At 39.3% G+C, this 24,230-nt stretch overlaps 1 protein-coding gene across 17 annotated transcripts in view; it reads right to left on the reverse strand.

Annotated features, from left to right (window-relative positions):
• LRRC4C (leucine rich repeat containing 4C) overlaps positions 1 to 24,230 on the reverse strand; it is a 1,317,608-nt gene that overhangs the window by 163,370 nt on the left and 1,130,008 nt on the right. For 4 of the 17 annotated variants that reach the window (XM_009186275.4, XM_003910015.5, XM_031653945.1 and 1 more), the window contains exon 1: positions 15,184 to 17,588. The exons of 12 other annotated variants lie outside the window; for them this stretch is intronic. The gene's annotated coding sequence lies outside the window, so the exon portion shown is untranslated. Of the gene's footprint in view, positions 1 to 15,183; positions 17,590 to 24,230 lie in introns of those variants that run through there. One more of the 17 variants, XM_009186277.4, reaches the window with a different exon arrangement.

Below are 24,230 nucleotides of genomic sequence, written 5' to 3' on the forward strand. Positions count from 1 at the left end.
ACGCTGTGCTGTGCCTGTCTTCCCTGCTGCTGCAGTGTCTGTGTCATAAGCACAATAAAGGGTGATATGCTGAAGGAGTAAGGAAACTGATTGCGGGCATTGCCTCCCATCTGGACCAATGCCCGGAGAAGCTGAAAATGGCAATTTTGCTTAGTACCTTCATGGGAAAGGCGGCAATGACGGTATCCCAGAGCTATATCACTATAGCTCTTCCTGCCTCTCCCACGTACCATCCAGGTAGGAAAAGGTAAAGAGTGTTAAGAGTTATGGAGGAAAAAGTCCAATTTCCTTGTTCTATATATAGAGGAGGATGTCTTCTGATGGATACCACTGAGACAGGAAATATGTGGTACAGCCTTATGAAGCTAAGTTTGTGACTCTTAGTATCACCACATCTCAAGGAATGAGGCCTGCCAACTGATATCTGCACAGACTTTGCAAGTTCAGTTGCCAGGGACCACTGGGATATTAAATGTTTCTTCACTCTTCCCAACATAAGAAAAGAGTAAGGCCTCCTTAAAGACCCTTGTGGTTTATTTGTGGCGATCTCAAAGGGTTGATATATTTTAAATAAATGATGCAGAAAAAGTTTTACTTTCAAATATCCAGAGTTATGGCTGGACAGCTGCCCTGGCCAAACTAGAGGCAAAATACCGTAACAGGTTATCGAACTGAGAACAACCCAGGATAAGAAGCGGGGTAAAGAGGAAAGAAGTAACAAAGGCAGTGAGGCTAAGGGAAAGAGTTACAGGTCTTTCTCGGTGTTACTTCTTTAAACTAAAAGAAATCCAGTATCAAATTATTATTATTATTATTAATTAATAGTAGTAAGTAGTCCCATGTGAGAGGCAACACGGCATAGTAGAAAAACCACTGGCTTGACCAAGGGTTCAAAGTAGAGTTCTGCCGTTTATTGTCTCTGTGACATGGGTTAAGTCATTGAGCTTATTTGAATTTGCCTTTCTCACCTTTAAAAAGGATGCTTACTGTTTATTTGCTTGCAGATTCAATGTCTTTACAAAGGTAAAACCTTTAGATGGTGCCTACTCACAGCAACCACTCCATAAACGTTACCTATCACTGATTTTTTTGCATTGTTGTTGCTATTATTGCAGTTGTCATAAGGGTACAATGAGATGAAGTATATAAAATAACTCACTAATGTTACTATTATTGTATTGCATATAACAGGTACTCAAAAGAGCGGCAGTCTCCTTCATTGCTTTAACTTTCCAGGAAAAACCTTCTCCACCAGTCATTTGTTCTCCCATAGCTTTTATGAGAAATATATGAACTTGGTTTGATTCTCAATTCTGAGCATGTCACTGCATAAGTAAGAATTAAGTAAGTACAGTGTTGCCAATATGGAACACACAGTATTAAGACTTCAAAAGAGATAAGTCCTTGAACTTGGCAAGCAGTCATGTACTTTGAACAGAGCTTCTTAACAAATATTTGTATCCAAAGGCCAGATATGTATTTCCGTCACCTTGCCTATGAAGAAGAAAAAGACGTGTCATATGGCCTAGATCACCATCCGTGGGTAGGCAGAATGGAGAGATCTGGAATGGCCTATGTCACTGCTAAGACCTTTGCAATGACAGTTAGATTAGATCAAAGCTGGATGGAAGCACATCTATGGCCGGGGCAAGTGATCAGGAGTGTGGGCGTTCAAGGCCTTTTAAAGATCCTCTACCAGTGTTATTGACTGAAGATGATTATTTTGTTTTTGCTTTTGTTTCTTCATTTCCAAAAAAGGACTTGTAAATTCTCTCTCAAAAACAAAGACCTGTTTCTAAGAGATGAGAGGAATAATACAAAAATAGCATGAATGCAGATGAAGTTGTTCCACTGAAAAATTGATCACTACAGCCAGATGATTTGCTGGAACAAAATTCCTTGGTTATTAAAACTTTAATACCTATATACAATGTATATAGGCATTACAGAGAAGTACAAACAAAATTAACCCTTGTAGCAAGTGACATTGTGAAACATAGCAACTTGTCCTTCTCACTCTCTAACACCAGATATATGATAGATATTAGTGGTTTTTGTCTCCAGCACATAATCCCTGTTACCTCTCAGTAGCCCCTGAGTTCCATTTGGGGATGCACTGACCCTCTACTCCCTTCCCTTAAAGTCAGTGATGGTTTATGAGTAGAAATATGACATAAGCTAATCTAATCAGCTGTGATCTCAGGGTGCTCACTGGGAGTGCTAAGACAAAACTGTGGAACTTTCTGTGGTGATGTTTGAGGGAATGCCGAACAATGTCTTGATTAAAATAGAACATGGAAGAGGACTATGCCAAGAGAAATACAGGGAAAACAGAGCAGGAGTCCCTATGACGTTGAGAACATCTGGATCAAACTACACCTGAACTCCATGTACGGTAGAACTTTTCAATTACACATGTCAGCAAATTCTCTTTTTTTGCTTAACCTCGCTAGATTTTTCCCTTCTTATTTCAAATCCAACGCATCACAACTGAGACAGGCCCAAGAGATCAGTCCCAAAAGAAAACTCGAATATGGATGGTTAAAAATAATCTACCCAGAATAAATGTAACAAATCTGTTTCATTGATTTCATCAATTCTACTTTCCAAACTACGGCACTACACAGAAAACACCAGGAATTACACTATTCCGAATTCAGAAACTCATTTTCTTATGCCATATTTCCATTTTTATTAAACAATCTGCCCATAATTACTTTTAACACCTTTCTTCTGAAGATGCATGCTTAGTAATTATTTTACAATATTGTAAGAAAATGTATCTTATCTTTTTACAAGTAATAGCTTGAGTATTGCCATGTGCCAAGCACTCTGCTAAAAGTTCTATGTGAATTATTTCAATTCTAACTCACTACAATCCTGTACTATGTAATTACTATGTAATCATGCCTATGTCACACATAAGAAAGTTGAGGTTCAGAATTATAAATAAATTGCCTGAAACCACAGATCTAAGAGGTAACAGAGCTCTTACTAGTCTGGCTTCCATGTCTATGCTGTTATGTCATTCATCAACCTTGTGGACTCAAGGGGTGTTCTAAATAAGAGACAGGCACAGTGCCTGACATACAGTTAGTACTCAGTATATGGCATTTATTAGTATTACTCATGGGATTATGCTTTGGGAGATATAATTTCATTTTAAAATCTTTAGTATATGAATCTGAGAAAAAGTAAAGTGTTCCTTTTTATCTAACAAATAAGTCCTTGATGATTTACTCAGCCCTAAACTACTCATCCTTTCTTGCAGGTGAGTATCTGTGCATATTTGCAGGGAATTCTAGATACAGTTTCAGTGCCAGCCCTGGGAAAAAGAGGAAACATCTGGGTGCCAGCACCTACTGGCTGCCTGAAATCCATCTGTGATGCTCAAAATTCTTAATATTTCTTCTCTATAAACACCTAGGGGATACTCTGGGCCTCATCACTGGCTGGACTGAAAGGCCCAGAGGAATCTTACAATGAACAGTAGACAGAGAGAGATAGGACTGAAGGCTTTAATACAGACAGAGTCTCTGTCCCTTCTTGGCTGCAGTGAACAGCAGAAGGGTTGGACCTGAAGTGATGGCGCTGTGCCGGCAAAGCACTTTGGCACATGCCGGGATATGAAAGGCTCTAATGAGACCCATTTCACAATTCACTGGCCACGTGCATTAAGCAGGCAAAGATTTCTTCTTAACATCCCTGCAATATATCCTATGGCTCAGGTCTGCGACAGGGTCCCGCACCAGCCCAGTAAACCAGATCTTACTATCCTCTCACTCCTCTTCCCTTGGCAGGAAAGTAAGCTAAAGGAGAGGCAGCAGCGTAGCTGTAAAGAGACAGGAGGCATTTCCAACTGCAGATCCCTCTCGGGGTCTACAGGAACCTTCCAGAGACCTGCAATGCATGCTAATCCTTCCACTGGTTAAGAGAGTGGGCTCACTCATAGTAAAGTCATTGTTCTTTCTAATTGTCAGAGACTGCTGCTCTGCACTTGCCTGAAGCGATCCAATTAACATATCGCCACAACACCAACCATTATAATATGTTCTGTGTCCTACCAACAAGGGAAAGCCCCAACCCTGCTTCCATCCACAGCTTCCGTTTAATTAGGTCTTTAATACGTAAACAGACGGGGGAAAACAGAAACCCGGATAGAAGACTATATGTCTGACTCGCATTCTGCCTAAAAGCGACCTCTTGGAGTTGGAATTTTTTGTTGTTAATAGGGAATGCTAGAGGGACTTGAGAACAAAAGAAAGGACAGAGGGAGGAGAAAAGGGATGGGGAGGACTAAGGATGAAGGCGGATAGGGATGGATGCAGAGAGGGTGAGAAAGATTGGGAAAGGCTGCTTGCTGCTTTGGGGAATTGAAAAACATGTAACTTCTGCTGGAAACTATTGCCATGGTAACGTTCAAAACAATACAGAGAAAGCCTTCAGAGTTCCATTCTTGCCTTCCTGAACACCACTGTGTAGATGTTAACTCTTTTAGGGTAGCTTCTGACTTTTTGCCTTTTCAGTTAGGAAAAATCGGAGTCCTCTAGATCCCTCCCCATGTATTGGAATTCATTCTTCCACACACGTGCTGTGGTCTCTGCCGAGGTGAGCCTCTCTAGAGATCAGCTAACTAAGTTATGGGCATTCTTTCTGCCCAGATCAGAACAGCAGAGCCAGGATGAGCTCTCTCCCCCAAAACTTTCTCAATCTGTCTCTTTCCCCTAAGGTTGTAAAAATTGCCACACTCTGAGATCTGGCTCAGGTTCAACTGTAAAATCATTCAGGAGAGGCACATCTCTACATTTTCAAGTGTCATGCACCTTTCTCAGAACATTCATATCTTAGTTATTGAAGTTCCCACCATCATTATCAAACCATTAGTTGAAAGAAAACATGTCTATTGCCCTGAAAATAAATTCTTTAGATTAATAACAAACAAAAACGTTCAGGTGCACTGACAATAAGATGTCTTTCAAAGCATCACAAATAAATCGGTCAGCTTGTTCTAGGCAGGACCACATCGACGATAACAGGTTATTTTAATAATTAGGGAACTGTATTAGTCATCATCAGAAAAGGGCTTTTTAAAAAATCTGTGGACCCCTACTCCCAGACACACACTCCTACTTTAGCAAGAAATAAACACATATAATTGGATGGCTAAATTCTCCTACCTCCCCAACATGACTTGGTCAAAATTGATGAGCTAAAGCAAATGGACCCCTCCCAAGAAGTTGTCTTAGGAGGTTGTCTACAAGTGTTGTCTCAACAGTTTGTAGTCTGGCAAGAACTAAGACAAAACTCATCACTGGCTCTTCTAAATAAATCTTTTGCACTTTGGGAGGCCGAGGCTGGTGGATCACCCGAAGACGGGAGTTTGAGACTAGCCTGGCCAACACGGTAAAACTCTGTCTCTTCTAAAAATACAAAAATTAGCTGGGCGTGGTGGCATTTGCCTGTAATCCCAGCTACTTGGGAGGCTGTGGCAGAAGAATCGCTTGAACCTGGGAGGTGGAGGTTGCAGTGAGCCGAAATTGCACCGCTGCACTCCAGTCTGGGTGATAGAGCCAGACTCTGTCTCAAAAAAAAAAAAAAAAAAAGAAAGAAAGAAAGAAAGAAAAATCTTCCCTGGCACACCTTCCCAAATCCTCATGCTTTATCATAAGGAATATAGTGGTCAGGAAATAATTCCTTTGGAAGTTCTGGGGCTAAAATTTGTTGAAAGGATTAAAATAAATCACTGGATTTCAAAAGCATGATGAAGCATGACTATTAATGCTTTATCATCTGCTATTATTAGAGATTAATAATATTACTCTCTGAACTAGAAATAATCTAAAACTAGAAGAAAAACTTTCAAAAAGAACTATTAATATAAAAACACAAATACTCCAGTTCAACATATTTAAGACGTTTCTCTTCAAAATTGCAAGATAAAATTAAGCCATAATTAAACAGTATCATATCATTTACCACTTTCCTTCATGTAATCCAGTGTTTCCTGCTGCTCCTCAGGAGAGAAAGGAGGAAATATCCTTATGGAGCATGGAGTCAAAGTATGATGTCTATGAATGTATATATGCCTGCCTTCCACAAAGTCAGGTGTTCACCTGTTGTCAAAAACGATTGCAGCTCATTATTTTCTATATTTAATGAAGGTACTTTTATTAGGGAGATATTTTTAATCTCTTGTTGTATTAGTCCATTTATGGACACTAGTCAAATTTAAAATTCACATTCTCTTTCTTGATAATCATTCATGAGTAGTAAGGCTTGCTTCATACAACTGTGAGGCGTGTGCAATGCACAACTCCAAGGACCACCTTTTTTGTGTGATTTTTGCGAACAGCAGACTTCGTGAAGTGTCAGTGAGGACTGTACATTACCTGCAGTAAGCCTATGAGGAGCTATACATTAGAATATAAAATTAGCACTATAATATATTTACAGAACTATTTTTAAAAATAAGATCCTCAAGGACAGCTATTATCAATATTTCAAAAAGCCAACTAGATTTCATACACATACTTATGTATTTGCATAAGACAATTAAAGCACCTTTGCTTTTGGCTCAATTTATATCAAATCATTTGATTTAAATGTTCATCTAGTACACTTCAAAAATGATGACTGCCAGGTACATGTTGTTTATTACTAAAAATAAAAAAAAACAAATTGCAATGTTTTATTACGCAAAGTAGTTATGAAAAATGGGTCCCTACAGGAAAAATAATAAAACTTGATCTTAACAATAAAAATATTGGGAAAATAATGGCCTATATCATAAACTGAATTAAAGAAATTTCTTCCCCTTAAAGACATGTTAGATGAGGCCACTCATTTATTAGTTCTCCCCAGATACACGGAAAATCTCTATGCACTATGTTAGTTAGATGTGAGAGATGACAAGAAGAACAAGATGAGCTCCATATTCTTTTCTTTTTAGACAGAGTTTCACTCTTGTTGCCCAGACTGGAGTGCAATGGCACAATTTCGGCTCACCACAACCTCCGCCTCCTGGGTTCAGGTGATTCTCCTGCCTCAGCCTCCCGAGTAGCTGGGATTACAGGCATGCGCCACCACGCCGGGCTCATTTTGTATTTTTAGTAGAAACGAGGTTTCTCCATGTTTGTCAGGCTGGTCTCAAACTCCCAACCTCAGGTGATCCACCCGCCTCAGCCTCCTAAAGTGCTGGGATTACAGGTATGAGCCACCGCACCCGGTTAATGAGATCCATATTCTAAAAGAAGCCACAATTTAGTGGGTTTTTGCCAAATACATATAACAATAGTAAGAGCTATCATAAATATATGAACAAAATGTTTGTGTACAGAGGACAGGGAGATCAGTGGGCTTAGGGGAGCCGGGAAACATCTTCCCAAAGGAAGTAACTTGCTCTGAGACTTGAGATATGAAGATCATATCCTAGGCAAATGGATTAGCTCTCACCAAGTTTGAGTTCAAACTAACCTGGCTTGTCCCCAGAGGACTAAAACATTTAGCATGGCAGGCAGATGGGAGAGGGCGTGAATAGGCTGGCTGGACTGTGCTGTTGAGAAGAGTCTGGATTTTATTCTACAAACATATTTCGAGAATATAAAGAGGATGTTCAGCATTACTTGTTAGGATGATACATCTAGAGGAAGAACGAGTAATGGACTATCTGAGGAAAAGTTGGCATTATCAGAAAGACTAGTTAGAGACAATCGAAGACAGAAGTACTAGAATCTGGACCAAGGCCATAGCGAGACAGACCAAAGCTGACTTTAAGAGAGTGAGTAGATTGGATTTGATGACTGGTTAGACAGGAGGCAGGTTAAAGAGATATTGATATCATTTAAAACTGTAAATATCCAAGTTTTTGTTTCTGTTTTTAAGGGAGGATTAAAGAGTTTAAAAAAATGCTGTGTTTTCAGTACAGTGCCTGGTGCATATCTAGGTCTCTGGAGAAAAAAAATAACCAGTTACAGATGGAGTATTAAGTTTGCAAGGCTTGTAGGAGACTCAGGTAATTAAGTGGGATCTTGCTGGCAATGGACGCTTATGAGTCTTCAGCATACACAGGTTAGCCAGGATTTGAGATTCATCTCTCAAAAAAACCCCAACTTATGTCTTTCAGGAATGCAGAGAGACTGGGAGTAGAAGTGACTCAAAGGGGGAAGCCCTCATTATTTAAGGAGAAGTTTAGGAAAATAGAAGGCGGATAAAGTGATCTCAATAAAGAAAGTGATCAATGAGGAGTATCTCAAACCCTTGGAAGAGTTTCAGGAAAGCAGAGGCAGGTGATGGGATCGTATTACGGAGAGATCAAATACAAGAAGGACTAACATCAGGTGTTGGGTCCTCACAATTAGGACCTCATCTGGTTTATAACATATCATATCTAAACTCTAACCTCACTATTAGCATTGACCATATTTCTCATATAATTATGAATTTCTAGATGCCTTATAACATTTTGCAAAATCTTTCTGTCCATTAGATATGTTCAGTGAGTTGGGACAATTTTGCCTAAGTCTTTCTTAGAAGTTACTTCTATACTTAAGGGCATACTTGGAAATGACTGAGGACTGACAAATATATGTGACCTAAGCAGCTGGAGAACTTTCATTTCAGGAAATAGGGGGAAGGGAAACTGCAGACATCCCAAGCCCAGTGAAAACATTCAGACTGAGTACTAGGTTACATAATAGTGAACTGCTATGTTTATTTGTTACCAAGTCAACAAGTGTGACTTTACTGATTCCGATTTTGGGTTCTAAAGTCAGGAGATATGCAGTTCCTATTTCCAGCCTCACCATTTAGTTGCTATATAACCTTAGACAAATGACCTAGCCTCTTTGTGTTTCTAAGTGAGGATTAAGGAAAAAAAAATACATGTTATATTTTCAGTACGGTGCCTGGTGCATATCAAATGCTCAAGAAATGGTGGTTACTAATGTTTTTATTAAATTACACTGGTACCTCTTGTTGGTGGAGGAGATACATTTCATGATCCCCAGTGGAGGCCTGAAACCAGGTAGTACCAAACCCTACATAAACTATGATTTTTCCTGTAAAGACGTTATCTATGACAAAGTTTAATTTATGCATTAGGCACAGTAAAAATTAACAACAATTATAACAACATACTGTAATAGAATTATGTGAATGTAGTCTCTTTCTCTTAAAATTTCTGCTCGGTTGACCACAGGTAACTGACACCACCAAAAGTGAAACTGCAGGTAAGAAGGGACTACTAGATACTTGTAAATCCCAGAAGTGTTGAAAGCTTTCCTAAGTGCAGAAAGCTCTAATAAGCCTGTGGCAAAGTTGAAAGACAAGTATATTAACTTTACATCAGTTTTTCATGATTTTTAGACTTCATTATGAATTTGATTGACATTGAAAACCATGATCAAAAATAATATCACCAACTTGGATAGCAAAGTTGGCAGGAAATCTTTATTTATACACTCCATAAAAGTAAAGCAAAACACTCACAGAATCTTAAATGTTAAATCTTCCCATTTCTGTTTGAAATAACCAAAGATTTCAAAGAAAAGAAAGTGGGCTAGCAATTATTGAGTGCCAGTCATGTGCCAAATACTTAAGACATTTTATTGCTCCCAAAATGACTGCAAAAAATAAAGTCAGTTTTACAGTTGAGGAAACCAAGGATTAACAAGGTTAATTGACAAATTTAGGGGCTCCAGCTAACAGGTGATGAAACAAAGTTGAAATCCAAGTTTTGTCTATTCTAAATCTCGAAGTATTTCCTCTACAGACTGAGCATTTCCTTCACCTTTTTACCCACATATCTGCCATTTTAACACAATTCTGCCCTTCTCACAGAATACTATGGGATTCTTCTTCACATTTTAATAACTAGTTTCCTAAGATCAATAATTATATATTTTTAATTTTGGGAATACTAAATTCCAAGGTAGTCAATTATGAACTCGGGATCCTAAAATCTTAATGCTGGAAGTAACCTTAGTTTTTACTTCATCTAACAGAAGAGAATATAGAACCTAGAGAGGTAAGTTGACTTGTACAAAATGTCACAGTTCATTAATCATAACACCAAGAATAAGAAATATACACTGCATCAGGTGACTTTCAGACCTCAGGTTTTCCAGCATAAGCAACTTAAAGTTACTGTGCATGTGTGTGTGTGTGTGTGTGTGTGTGTGTGTGTGTATTCAGTCAATATACTCATTAGCTTTTGTTGTTAAGCTTCTATAAATTCCCCAAAACCAGGCTTCCAGTATGTATGTGCGTGCCTGTGTGTGTTTGCATACATTCTTGTATGTGCATGCATTTGAATTATTTAGAGGAGGTGTTTCTTAAACTAAGTTCATTTGAGCAGTATTTACTGCATGCATACTCTTTGCCAGCTGTTCTTCTGAGGGGCTGAGGACATAACAAAACCCTTGCATTCAGAAAGTATTATAAGCGCAGTGTCTCTGGCACAAGACCAGCCTAATTAAATTTCAATGGTCAAATTAACATTTCTCCACAAAAATTATTTTGAAGAAATGAAAGATGTAACTGATTCTTGACCTTCTTAGGGGATCTTCTGTGACACCATTTACAGATCATTAACGTTTTTATGCCTGTATTATAAAGTACTTGACATTCTAACCGAAGTTTATATGGACACAGAGTATATTTTCCACAATTCACAAAGTATATTTCAATATTTACTGAGGAAATGGTGTTCACTAAGGCACTTCTAAATATGTTTTTAAAACGGCAGGACCTTACCAAAAATGGTCATTATCTATTTATGTGTTATTCCAACCTTAATCCTGTCTATATACTTCTCTTTCTTAATCTATGCCAATGTGAACTTACAGTGACAGCTTTTCTCCAACAGAGTCCATATCTCTTTTTCTGCGAATCCAAACTAAAATCAGAGATGATCCATTTAAAGGTGCATTTATTGAATGCTTGCTGTGCATGGCATATGCAATCTGATCTCATCCTCACGGCAGACAGTTCCAGGCAGTTGTTATTACCTCTATTTTACAGATAAGCAAACAGGCTCAGAGAGGTTAAATGATGCCTGTAACACACGTGGCTCAGTGGGAAGCTGAGTATTTGAATTCACTTAAGATGCTAGAGTCCAAGTTTCACCTAATTTCTAACTCATCGTTAGGAAGCATGCAAAAAAGTAAAATTTATCAAATGGTAAGAACTTTCATAGAGAATTTCCATCTTTTCTTAAGGTCAGTGAAAATGGTCAACTTTCAAATGCTTTTCCAATATTCACACAGATTTCAAACTGTTTTCATTGAAAAGAAACATAAGAATCCAATGGGTATCTCCCAAGCCTAACTGTACTATTATCATCCACAGATGAAACATTAAGAATAACAATTACTACAGTAGGACTCCTTTTCTCTTAAGGGGAAAACAAGTCCCTGGAAGAATATTAAGGAAATGGACAGAAAACAGGGCTGCTACTGTAGAGAATGAAATTATGAGCAATGACCATGACTGCCTGCCTCAGAAAACCACTGGTGTGGGAAGATGTGCACATGTAAACAATGACGTATGTGTCTGCATTAAATCTTCCTCATTCTATATATTCTAACGAGTCTTTAGCCCATCACAAAGTAAATACTTTGTTTAATGAACACAGCACTCATTTTGACTAGAACTGTGAATCCAAATTGTGGTTTTGGAGGCCTTAATATTAATAATGGAATTTTATACCATATAATTTAAATCATATAACTACATAGACATTTGCCTTTATTTTGTACATCCAGGTCCAGACTATGTAATATGTGGCTAAAATGACACACTTAAAATACCAGAAATCTCTTATTCAACTTTTAGACCAAAAACATACACAGCACCTTAATTGCATTATTTCCCTGTAAAATTTCATTTAAGTACTGTTTTTGCTGAGATTTATTTTTCTATACTTTTAGGAGAAAGTCATAATGTACAGTTTCTAGTATGAGGCAGCACTTTACATCTAAAATAATATATTGAGCCAATCTGTCCTGATAAGACCTCAAATGAGGATCCTGGCAACTACTGTAACATGAGTTGCACAATCCCTATTTTTCAAGTATAGGTGCTCAAACTGTTAAAGTGCTTAGCCAGACTGTTATTCACTGTCAGGAAATTAATCCACGTTAATCCGAGAATAATCATAACAAACAGCCATCCTTAGAGGGCCTATTATGCTTGCATCTTTGCACAACACTCCTTTTAAGTCATAAAACAATTCAACGAATTACATATTATAATTCCCACCTCACAGACTAGACAATTGAGAGCCAGGGAAATTAAAAGTATTGCTCAAAGGGCACAGCTATTACATTTGAGGAAGAAGATATTTGAAAAGGGAACTTTAAAACTCGTAAAACCCAGTAGATTTCTGGGCATAGGGTCCTCGGCAGATTCTGGTAGACAACTGCTTACTCACAAATGTCTTTCAGTGGGCACCAACCTGGGTCCTGACACCCACTGATGAAGTAAGTTTCCAGCTCTGTCATGGCCCTCATTCTTTGAACAGTACATGAACAAATGCAGTGCTTCTGAACAAATTAGTTTAAAACAAATCAGTACTTAACCAAAATGCAGGGCCAACTCTGACTACTAAACCAAAGGTGTTAACCCCCAGGTGGGCCATAGGTTCCTAACAGTAGAGTTCTGAAATGATTTACCAGTATGAAAGATGATGACACCTTAGATGCCCCATTAACTCCAGATTTCAAAATGTTTAAGTGGAGGGGGATGGGAGGACACATTTCAGACCAAAATTTTGAACAGATTCTCTCTCTCTTCACTTCTCTCCCTTTCTCTCTCTTAGGACAATTGCATGTGTACATTAAGTGTGGAGGGTACAGGGAGGAGGTGACACTATCAAGGAGAGGAATGTGCTTTCAGACCTAATTAGAGCAGCACTTAAGAAATTTTGATGTCAATGAAAGATAAATATATATGTATATTTATATATACTTATCTATATATTTATATATATTTATATATATATTTACATAAAGAAAATAAAATCTCCTCCAATTAGCAGACCCAACCTAATTTCAAGGCTGGGGTTCCCATGTGAAGCCAGGAACTGAACTATAAAGTGAAAAAGCATCAAAGTACATGTTTTTCTTCTTACTTTTTTTTTTGTCATTGTGCTAAGTTCCAGATGAGCAGGAACTTAGTACAACTTGAGTCATTCCATGTCTACAAATGGTGACTTCACTGTGGTAATGTAAAACAAAGCAAACAAGCAAACAAATACAAAAAAAGTGCAGAGAACTATGAAAATATATGCACAAGTCTATGGGGATTTCAGGGAATAAAACCATCTTGCACAATTATTTTTATAGGTTGGTAAATTTATTGCCTGATCTGTGTTCCAACAGGAAACATGTGCCCAGAAAAATAAATTAGAGAAGTGCTCAGCTGTAGGCTAGTTTAGTTAAGGAGTAATGAAAAGGATAAGAATAGATGATGTGAGTGTAAGAACAGGCTCAGAAGCTTTCAGCTGCGTGTTTCTGGTTTCTATTATCACCTCTCTAATATAAATCTAACCCTACAGTTCTTTAATGACTCTCTGAGGACCACCACTCACAGGATTAAACACTAAGAAAGGACCCAGGAGAATGCTGCCTTTCATCTCCTTTGGGATATGTCAGAGTAGTGGATCTTATTTTTTTTTTAAATGGTATTCAAGCCAGGGTTATCTAAACTATGCTATAGAAAGGAAAAGAAGAAAGGAAGAGGGAGAGAGGGAAGAAGGGAGGAAGGGAAGAGAGACAATGAATGTTGGAGTTTGTAACCCTTGAAGTCTAAACTGGCAGAAGTTTTATTTCAAGCTCTCAGGACCAATGTGCCTTCCTTTGACCCTTACTCATAAAACAGCATTCAAAATACAGGAGTAGCCAGGCTATGTGTAGCTGTCCAGTTTGGATCCCAAATTGACTTTTTTTTTTTTTTTTTTTTGCCTGGCGTTCTGAGGCTTGTGTGAGTCACCTGTCTCATGCTGTTTGGCCATTAATGAAAGAGTTATAGCTTCTCTAGGCCTCAGTTTCCTTTTTTTATTGACATGAGATCTCTGGAGACTCTTCTGGCTCAAAAGTTACATGAGTCTATGATTCTGATAGAAGGCCCCAGAGAGGAATAGAGAAGAGTGAAGGGGGAAAGTTCTGTAAAAAAGGCCAGCTCCATGACTTTGGCAGCAATGGGAGAGGAGGGAAGGTGATCCTACAGGCGCTCAGCTCAGACTTTCTAAGCATTTTCCACCTTCTACTTTATTTTTTTATATTGGCCTCTTTTTCCAAGACAAAGCTGGCACATGAGAAGCATGAATGCTCAACATAGACCTCTTCTTCAGCTGCCTTTTCTAAGTTACCACAGGACACTAGATTTCTTCCTTTCTCTGAGGAGCTGTGAACTGGTGATATTGGAAAGGTTTCTGGCAAAACCCAAGTCACTGCTCTACAGTCCATGCACAGTCTCTCTGTAATCCAAAGAAGTCCTCAGTGAGAAGGGGGTGGAGTTGGAGAGAAGTAGGTCCTCCTTGTTTCATTTTTAGCACTGGCATGAACCCGGGTAATGTGAAGAGCACATCTGGGCATGTGTATGCAAGAGTGATTGTGGAAAGTACAGCCACTTCTCTCCACCAGCTTCCTCCCCCCAAAACCCACCCTTTCTCCCTCCACCCATACACCAGCAAGAAGCCACCCTTCATCTGCTTGGTTTATTGTCATATTTTTGTGTTAATACATTCTGTTGATCTGCAATGTCAGGTCGGATAATGAAATTTAAATTGAGTCCCTTCGATTTCCAATAGCCAAACATTTGTGCATCTAACTCCGTGGCTGACAAGCAACTTAAATGCATTCTAGAGTGTCAGTCACACAGCACTGGCACCCCACACTGCAGCGGCTTTCTTGGGGAGATTTTTTTTTTTTTTTTTTTCCTGGTGAACATTTGCAAAGGCGTCTGCCCAGGATGCAGTCAACCTGCATCCTTATAGCAAACTGTCTCATCAGAGAGCAGAGACTGATGAAGCAAATACCTGGGCCACCCATTCCCTTATTTTCTGGCCCCCAATAGCCAGTTCTTTAAAAAAACACCAAAGGGAGAGAGAGGATAAAGAGACCAAAAACACCAAATTAACTGACATTTTCTTCACCAATAAATAAGAAAATAAAGGTCACTCACTGTATTTCAGACTGATCACAGCAACATCCAGATGGAAATCCAGGCAGTTAAGAACAAGAGAAAACGCATGATCTTGATACCAAAAAGAATAAAAATTTAAAAAAGGAAGTTGATGAAGAAAAATCCAACTGCAATTATCCGTCAATTTTAGTCAACATAGGCACAAATCCAACTGTGCTCTGCTGGTTTCTCTCCCCCAATCAATGCCTCATTCTGCCGCGGTCAACTTTTCTTCTCTGAAATTTCTTTGCAGATGTATTATTAATTTCCTCTCCTCTTGTGGGAAATTCAAAAAGAAAAGAAAACACTACCACACCAGTTCTTTACTTTGCTAAAAAAGCCCCAAACTTTTCATTCCAAAATTATCTCCTTGGCTCACTTTCTCCTTTATAGAGAAAAATGAACATACTTTTTTCTTTGTGAATCCTCGGTTCTCCATTTCCAATCATCCTTTTTTGGGGGGGAGGGGAACAGCTGCTTTAAGATTATTTATTTATGTCAGAACACACCAATCCCCGCGGGTCTAACCCTGGTTTATTTCATTCTTGAATGCTCCCTGTGTGCACATATACACATTTGTGTTAAGATCCAGGGCTCACAAGAAAAAGCTTCGTTCTTCCTTCTTTCTTGCACAATCAGTTTATCCATTGCGTTCGGTTCCAGGAGAGAGCTGTGTCCCGCATCCTTCATTTTTGCAAGGCACCCAACAGCCACCACCACCAAAAAAAAAAAAAAAAAAAAAAAAAAAAAAAAAGTCTCCTTTTACATCGTCAATTCCTCTCCCCAGCCTCCCGGGGACTTCGAAGAATTTGGGGAGCAACTTCCCCCCCACTCGCCATCCTTCCGGCCGGCCCCTTCGCCAAAGATCTGATTAGATTTCTCATCACAACCCAGTGCGCAATTGAATTTTTGATTTCAGCCACCCGGCCAGCCACCTTCCCCTCTCCCCTCCAAACTCCGGTTATATCCTGTCTCCTTCCCTCCACCGCCTCTGCAATTTCATAATCTCACGTTAAATGGAGTGCGGGGGGCGGGGGCGGGGGCGGGGGCGGAGGTAGTGGAGGAAAATTTCAAGGCTCCGTCAGCTGTCAAGAAGAAACCCATTCCTCCCCCCGCTACTTTTTTTTTTTTTTTTTAATAAGGCTCGGGGTGCCTTTTCCTTCTTCTGTCCCCACCCCCACCCCCAGCACCCGGTCCAGATCCTCCAGGTGTTGCAGAACTCCGCGGTCGGGGCCGGGATCACGGGGGAGACGCGGGATGCGGTCCCTCGCCGGTGGCCCCTGCCAGCCCCCGGGTCCCCTTCTCCTCCATCAGCCGGCAGTGGCTCCGGGGGCGCGGCGGTGATGTAAGTTGAGACTGGGGCTTTTATTTCAAATGGGGAGGATGAAGTGAGGGGACAGACGGGGTGGTAGGCAAATTAAAAAAACAAACACGAAAAAAGAAAGAAAAGAAAAAGAAGAAAAAAAGAAAAAGGAACAACACGGGTAAGAAAAAAAAAATTCCTAATCGCTGGTTCTTCTCATCCTTCTCAAATGCAACTGCAGCTTTGATCTCATTTCCAGCTGCGTTGGGTACATTTTGGAGCCACAAGTTGGTTCCCGTTGGCGCAGACCTTCCCGACGCCTGCTAGTCCTCTGCGAGGAGACGCGTTTTCGGGAGCGCAGCTGCTCCGCGCCGTCCTTAGCGCCATCGCCCTGGCTCACGGCTCCCTGCGCGGCAGAAACCCCAGTCCCCTTCCATCCACTTCGGTTTGAACTCTCTTCCTCCCCCTCCCTCTGCTCTCGCCTCTCTTTTTCTCCCAAATGCTCTCCCAGCGCCGGCAGCAGCTCTTGCCAGCCTAGGCTTTCTCTCGACCAATGCCACGTCCTGACGCTTAGGGTCCTAGCTTCCAAAAGCTCCTTTCGGACTGCAGTCGCTTTCCCTCCTCTGCCCCTCTTTCTTTCCCCTTTTCCTTTCCCTTTCTCCGCTTGTGATCAGTAAAATACAATTACCCAATTACCTCCCATCATCTTAGCACTGATTGGTCAATTGCATTAACACTTGAAGTCAGGGAAGAGGGGATTGGAGCTTCTGAGATGTGGCACTGCTGCCACCTGGAGGGCAGAGCCGGAACAGCTGAGTCTAAAAGCAACCCCCGCGCTGGGAGGTTAGTAATAGGCAAAAGAAATTCAGGCTGTGTGGGAGAAGTCAGTTTTTTCGAAAAGCTTGCCTGTTTTCATCCAGAAATCCAGGAGTTTTGAGCTACAAAGAGGAAGACATTAAAATCAAATCACCACTAAGATTCAAAATTATCACCAAACACACAAAGCTGTTGCTTTCAGGTTGCAGGGTAAGAGCCTCTCCTAGTCAAGCACACTGGTCCCAAGCTGTGGATTAACACAGTACTATTGCTTAGCTGGGCGCGGTGGCGCACGCCTGTAATCACAGCACTTTGGGAGGCCGAGGCGGGAGGATCACGAGGTCAGGAGATCGAGACCAACCTGCCCAACATTGTGAAACCTCGTCTCTACTAAAAATACAAAAATTAGCCAGGAGTGATGGCGTGCATCTGCAATCCCAGCTACTCGGGAGACTGAGGCTGAATTGCTTGAACCCGGGAGGCAGAGGTTGCAGTGAGCCGAGATCGGGCCATTGCACTCCAGCCTGGGCGACAAGAGCAAGACTCTGTCTCAAATAAATAAATAAATAAATAAATAAATAAATAAATAAATAAAGAATAGGCTCAGGCTCATCAGAAAGAATCCAGAGTAACTTAAAAGCTACTGGAGAGGGAGGCTGTGGTCGGGCAGGATAATCTCACCAGGAGGAAGCAACTGTAAAGGCGAGATAGTAGCCTTCAGCCTATGCAGTGTTGCAGTAAATTGGCCTGTTCAGTTTGTACAAGACATCCAGGACAGCTTGACAACTCAATTCCAACATCCCCTGATCGAGGATGTGGACTTTTCCATCAACTCGTATTAGAGAAATAGTTGGCACATTTCGAATTCACTGGGTCTCCTTAGAAGGACTGGGCCAACAAAATAATGCTATTAATATTATATTTATATTGGTTTCTTTCTCCAATGTATAATTTTCATAAGGCCCCTTCAGTAACCTATGGACATTCACTTTTTGTCATTTATGTAGGTAACATTGAGATATGAATAAATGAAATTAGGAATGATAATTTAAACAATACTCTCTATATATGGAATAGATTAAATAAATGTTCCTCTGTTTTGTGTGCCCTAAGTAATGATCTTTGTGCTGGTTTTCTTTATTTTTGAGAGAACAGAATATGTACTTGGTTTAAAAACAGTTTTAAAGAAAGTGAGTAAATTATAATGGAAGGTAGCCTCAAACAGAAATGAGAAAAGATTTATTAAGAGAACATCAGAGGCATATCCAAGTTTATACAAAATGCTATTTTTTTCTTTTCTATTCCCATTATAGTACATGGTATTTCCTTGCTTAGAGTTAAAAAAAAATTACATCTGTAATGTTCTTTGCGTACTAAGAGCATACTGTAACGTGCATCTCAGATGTCAGTACATGCAAGGGGAAAGACTTTTCCTTGCACATGGATTGTGATTTATTGTAATTTCTCCATCTTTTTAGAGAGGTTTGATGTTATGAATTACATCAAAATGTGAATTTTTTGAGGGTTAGTGGCGTTGCTTCTATTTTTAAATGAATGCTGTATTGATTGATTCAAAACACTAGTGAGCAGTTGACTTTAATTTGTGTTTTGAAGCTTTTACCCTTATATGCCATTTATAGTTTATCCACTAATAAACGATTAAAAAGTACATTCACTAGCAGTACTAGATAGCTTCAAAGGAGTCTATCCTCCGATTCTGAAGTAAGCTAGAAGCCATTTGAAATGAAAATTTTCTTTTTAGGGATTTTGACAGCAAAGGAAAGCCAATGATTTGTTTTTTTCAGAGCTAATTATTAGCTATCTACCAGAATCTTTAATACTATCAGAATGAATTAATCTATTAGGCAAAGCAGCAAGGACAGATAAGTGCTATTTGGCCAAAAGGGAAAACAGAACAGCTTCCCTCTCCTGTTAACCTTCTCCTTCAGCAGCTACAGTATCTTTACTTACATCATCGACTCATTCACACGATATGACCCTGAATTTGTCATGTGGCTTTCATTTGTAGATTTAGATTGAACCAGTCATTATTGACAATCCATACGGCGTGGTTTCTGTTACACTTCTCATATATATATCACCTTATTTAATACTCAAAACAACACCCTGAGAGATTTTGAAGATGGAAAAAATGAAGCTTAAAGTCACAAACTTGGTAAATGACACAGCCAAAATTTGAACCCAGATCTACTCAATGCCAGTTCTTCCAGTTTTGCGATAACATCTAGGTTTTGGTAACATGGGGAACACCTGTATGTCAGTTATCAGCATGCAGGCTGTCATTTTCTGCCCTGAAAGCCAGGTATGAATTTGTAACCCTTTCAGAGGATGGCAATACCACATTTGTCACTGAATGACCTTACTCAAAGAGGATTGGAATAAGTAGTAAACAAGCTAACTGTCATGAAAGTATGCATGCAAACCAAATTGTTGCTGAAAAAAACATAATTATAGATATTTATGCAGTAGAGGTTGCCAGGTACTATTAACAATGACAGAGTATGTGTTCAAGTAAAAATTTTTATAAAAGCTCTTTTAGAAGAAATAATATTACACCATCACCCTCCCCATTAGCCCATCTAGTTACCAAAGGCATGGAGAGGACAAAACGCTTATTGAAATGACATGGCTTGGGAGAAGAGGAGGCACAGTGCTAGCATGCTAGATTTGTTCCATGGACATGCAAATTTCTCTTTTGTTCTTCTCTGATTTGTAGACGTGAGTCATTAAACAAAACTGTTATCTTATTTCACTGTATGTTCATGACTATAGCCGGTGTAATCTTTAGCAAACAGCAGGGGACAGCATCTTGTAATCAGAAATACAAAATAGCAAATAGAACAAATTCAGTAACTTTGCTTAAAAATAAAAAAGTGAATGTGTCTATTGTGTTTATTAATTGGATTTTACAGGCTGTAGGCAACTCTATTGAAGCACAATACATACTTAAAGTTTGTGTCTTTATTCTGTGCTATAAATCCTGGAAATAAATATTCTCTTTTCACTTCCAATAGTATTACACAGGGACCAGAATATCCTCTGGGATAATCATATCAAGCTTGCCTGTATAGTCACACATAATGACATGTGAATTAATTTCATTAAAACAACTTACTTTTTTGAAACTACTTTGACTTTAAAATTCAATACTCAGTGGGAGTTTACTAAGAGCAGGGAAAACTGCCTTGCAAAATCAGCAGATCTCCTGATAACTCATTCACTATTTTGAAAACAGCATGGGGGAAAATGCCCCCATGATCCAATCACCTCCCGTGAGGTCCCTCCCCCAACACATGGGGATTACAATTTGGATTACAATTCAAGATGAGATTTGGGTGGGGACACAGAGCCAGACCCCATATCAGGAGGTTACTGCAAAGTTATGTAAAAGGAAATCAAGTGGAGAATCAGAGTGATCATTGCAATCAACTACAACCTCTCTCCCTTATGAATAACAAAGGTCCTCAGTGATTACTGGGGTTTGCTGGAAAGAAAATTGTCCACATTAGTGACCATCTAATCAGTCACTTATTTCAACATATGTATAATAATCTCCAGTTATGTGCCAAGTATTATGGAAGTCATCACTAACTCCTCTGTTACCTTTACTTTCCTGATAGCACCTGTCGATGCTGTCTCAGGAATGGCTCACAGATGTGTACCAAAGAGAGTGTACACATTTCTCTTTACTATTTTAGAGAGACCACTATCGGGTTCCTCTGTGGACTCTGCCACTCATCTTTCTTCTTACCCATTCTATCTCCTCTCTAATACCAGTTAGCTTGTGAAAAAGGAAAGAAGAGAAAAGTTTAAATGAACAAACATTAAAAGGAAAATCTGTTCCATATGTACAATGACAAGAAACCACAACATTGAAAAAACTATTTGTAATATATAGAAAAAGATTCATAGTTTAAATACAAAAATAGTTCTTAAAATAGCTAACATGAACGGGAAAAATACTTGAATAGCCAATTACATGAAGAACTAGTTATTTTGACATGTATTGGGACCCATGTTGCTTAACACAGTGCCTGGTTTGACCTCTTAATAAATTTTGATTGACTAGATGAATGAACTGTCCACTTGGTTGGGGGAGGAACGTGGATAGATAGTAGCTATGCTAATTACAATCAATGGTGAGTAATATGGTCAGAATTTTACAGAAGTGTAAAGAGCTGGGAGTGGAAGGCAGAGGAGACAGTAGCTACCTCAATGTGGCGCCAGACCAAGAGGACTTCACAAATAGAAACTGTATTAGGCTGTTCTTACATGGCTATACCAAATACTTGACACTGGGTTATTGATAAGAAAAGAGGTTGAATTGGCTCATGGTTCTGCTCTACAGGAAGCATGGGAGCATATGCTTCTGGGGAGGCCTCAGGGAGCTTAAATTCATGGTGGAAGGCAGTGTGCGAACATGGTGGGAGCAGGAGCAAGACAGAGAGAAAGGGGAGGTGCTACTGACTTTTAAACAAGATTTAACAAGAATTCACTAACATGAGGAGAGTACCAAAGGGGATGGTGCTAAACCATTCTCGAGAAATCTGCCTACATGATCCAGTCATGTCCCTCCTGGCCCCACCTCCAACATTAGGGATTACAATTTGACATGAGACTCGGTGGGGACACAGATCCAAACCATATCAGAAACGCTAATGTGTTCAAGGCTTCATGAATGTGAATGTAGTTGATGATTGCAGAACTGCCCATATGGCAGCCAGAGGACAAAGAACAAAATGCATTCTAAGAAAAATTAATTTGTTACCCGAAGATTAACGGAGTTAAAGCTTAACTAACTTACAAACTCAGCTATGGTTGAGGGGATCAACTATTAGATGCCATGTAGAGATCCAAAGAGTACAGCTTTTGAAATACAGTCATTCCTCTGTATCTGTGGGGAATTGATTCCAGGACCCCATCAGACTGCAAAATCTGAGGATGCTCAATCCCTTATATAAAAGAGTATAGTATTTGCATGTAATCTGTGGACAGCCTCACATATATTTTAAATCATATCTAGATTACTTACCCAATACAATCCTAATACAATGCCTACACATCACTTCATTCTTCAGGATTCAATGTAGTACTTAGCACTTGGCAAATTCAAGGTTTGCGTTTTGAAACTTTGTGAATTTTTTATTTCTTAAGAGGCAGAGTCTAGCTCTGTTGCCCAGGCTAGAATGCAGTGGTACAATCCTGGCTCACTACAGCCTGGAACTCCCGGGCTCAAGTGATTCTCTTACCTCAGTCTCCAGAAGAGCTAGGACAGGTGTGAGCACTGCACCAGGCTCTCTGGAAGGTTTTTGATCTGCAATTGGTTGAATCCACAGATGGGAAACCCACAGATATGGAGGGTTACCCATTGATACCTTCCTAGGACAATATCAATCACTAAAGAAGCTTGGGGAGGAAGGGCATTGGTGAAGGGGAGCATGTTGACAGATAATTCTGTCTTTTTCAGACCACATGAGGCAACGTGACAAGTTTGAGGAGTGACTTAAAGCAATAAGAAGAAAGCTGAAAGAAACAACGGTATGACAATTTGGCAACCACTTCTGAATGGCCTTCAACTATCTTTTACACATCCTTTCTAAATGGTGACCCAATCACTTTAAAAACACAATCTCCTTTATTAAATGTTTCTAAGGGAGAAGGTATTTGTGCGTAGATACTATGTAGTGGTATTTTTGTACTGTCTAAATTAGGAATCTTTGCACTGGGAATAAAATTGCCCACAAAGGTATCTTTAAAACTCCACCAGGAATTAGGAGATGGTGTGAATCCAGTTGTGTAATTTGGGAAGACAGCTGCATTTTATCCAGCTAAATCAGCACTTGATACTAAACAATTCCTAAAGAATGTCACTTTATTTTAGCATCAGCCATGCAGTGCAGATTCAAGAAATGATAGCCTTGTTTTCCCCACCGCGTTACTATTGTGCTTTCAGAAGATGAAGGCATAGATTTCAAAATTGAGTTCTCCTCACATTGAAGATTCATTTAGCACATCTGTGGTTCCAGGCCTCCAGCTGATTTAGTCGCTCATGATTCAAATAATGTTAAACAATTTGCATTTTTTAAATGTCCAGGTCTCTAATATACACATTCTTAAGGACAAAAATGACTTTCTAGGGGATGCTATAGATTTGTGAAAAAATCATGTATGGTATTGACACTGAAAATGGAAACACCTTTATCACCTGAATAAAATAATGCCTCAGAACATGAAAATAAGTATGTATAAACAAATACTTTCAAAATGGAAGGGGCTTAGGAATCCTTTGATTCACTACACAAATCTTCTTAATCCATCAAAAACTTTGTTAATTTTATAGGGGCAATAAGAGATAAAGTAAATATGCTCATGGCTAAGACTGTGAGGTATGTCCCAGATTTGTGGTCTCATTGCACAGAGTGAACACAGGGTGACTGTTACACGAGTGTTTGACATTTTTGCCACAACCTTCAATTGACAATTTTGAAAAGGATTTCTAGTGAAATTTTAAGAATACTTATGGAAATTCGCATTTTCACTAGGATAACAATTATGCCACATCGAATTTCAATTTCTTACTTTAATTCTTATGAATGTTTCCACAATTTTTTTGTTATTGTTCTTATTTTAGGGGTTACATTAAAAAGGCCACAGGGATTTTTCACTGCTCATACTGTCAGTTGTGTTTCTTTTACTTCCATGGTTAAAGAATGCTAAAATTATGATTATTGGAACAAGTTCCTTTGAAGAGGCCCATCCTTCCTTTCTATGTCTTTTTTTTATTTCTTTATAATAGCCCAAGGCCTCAACCTTAAGCAGTTCCCTTCTCCAGAAAGAATGATACTAAATGAAATAATTTGTACATAGGTGCTAACACTTTAATACTGTCCAATTCAATCCATTTATT

This window comes from Papio anubis, chromosome 12, assembly GCF_008728515.1.
Source record: "Papio anubis isolate 15944 chromosome 12, Panubis1.0, whole genome shotgun sequence".
NCBI classification, from domain to species: domain Eukaryota; kingdom Metazoa; phylum Chordata; class Mammalia; order Primates; family Cercopithecidae; genus Papio; species Papio anubis.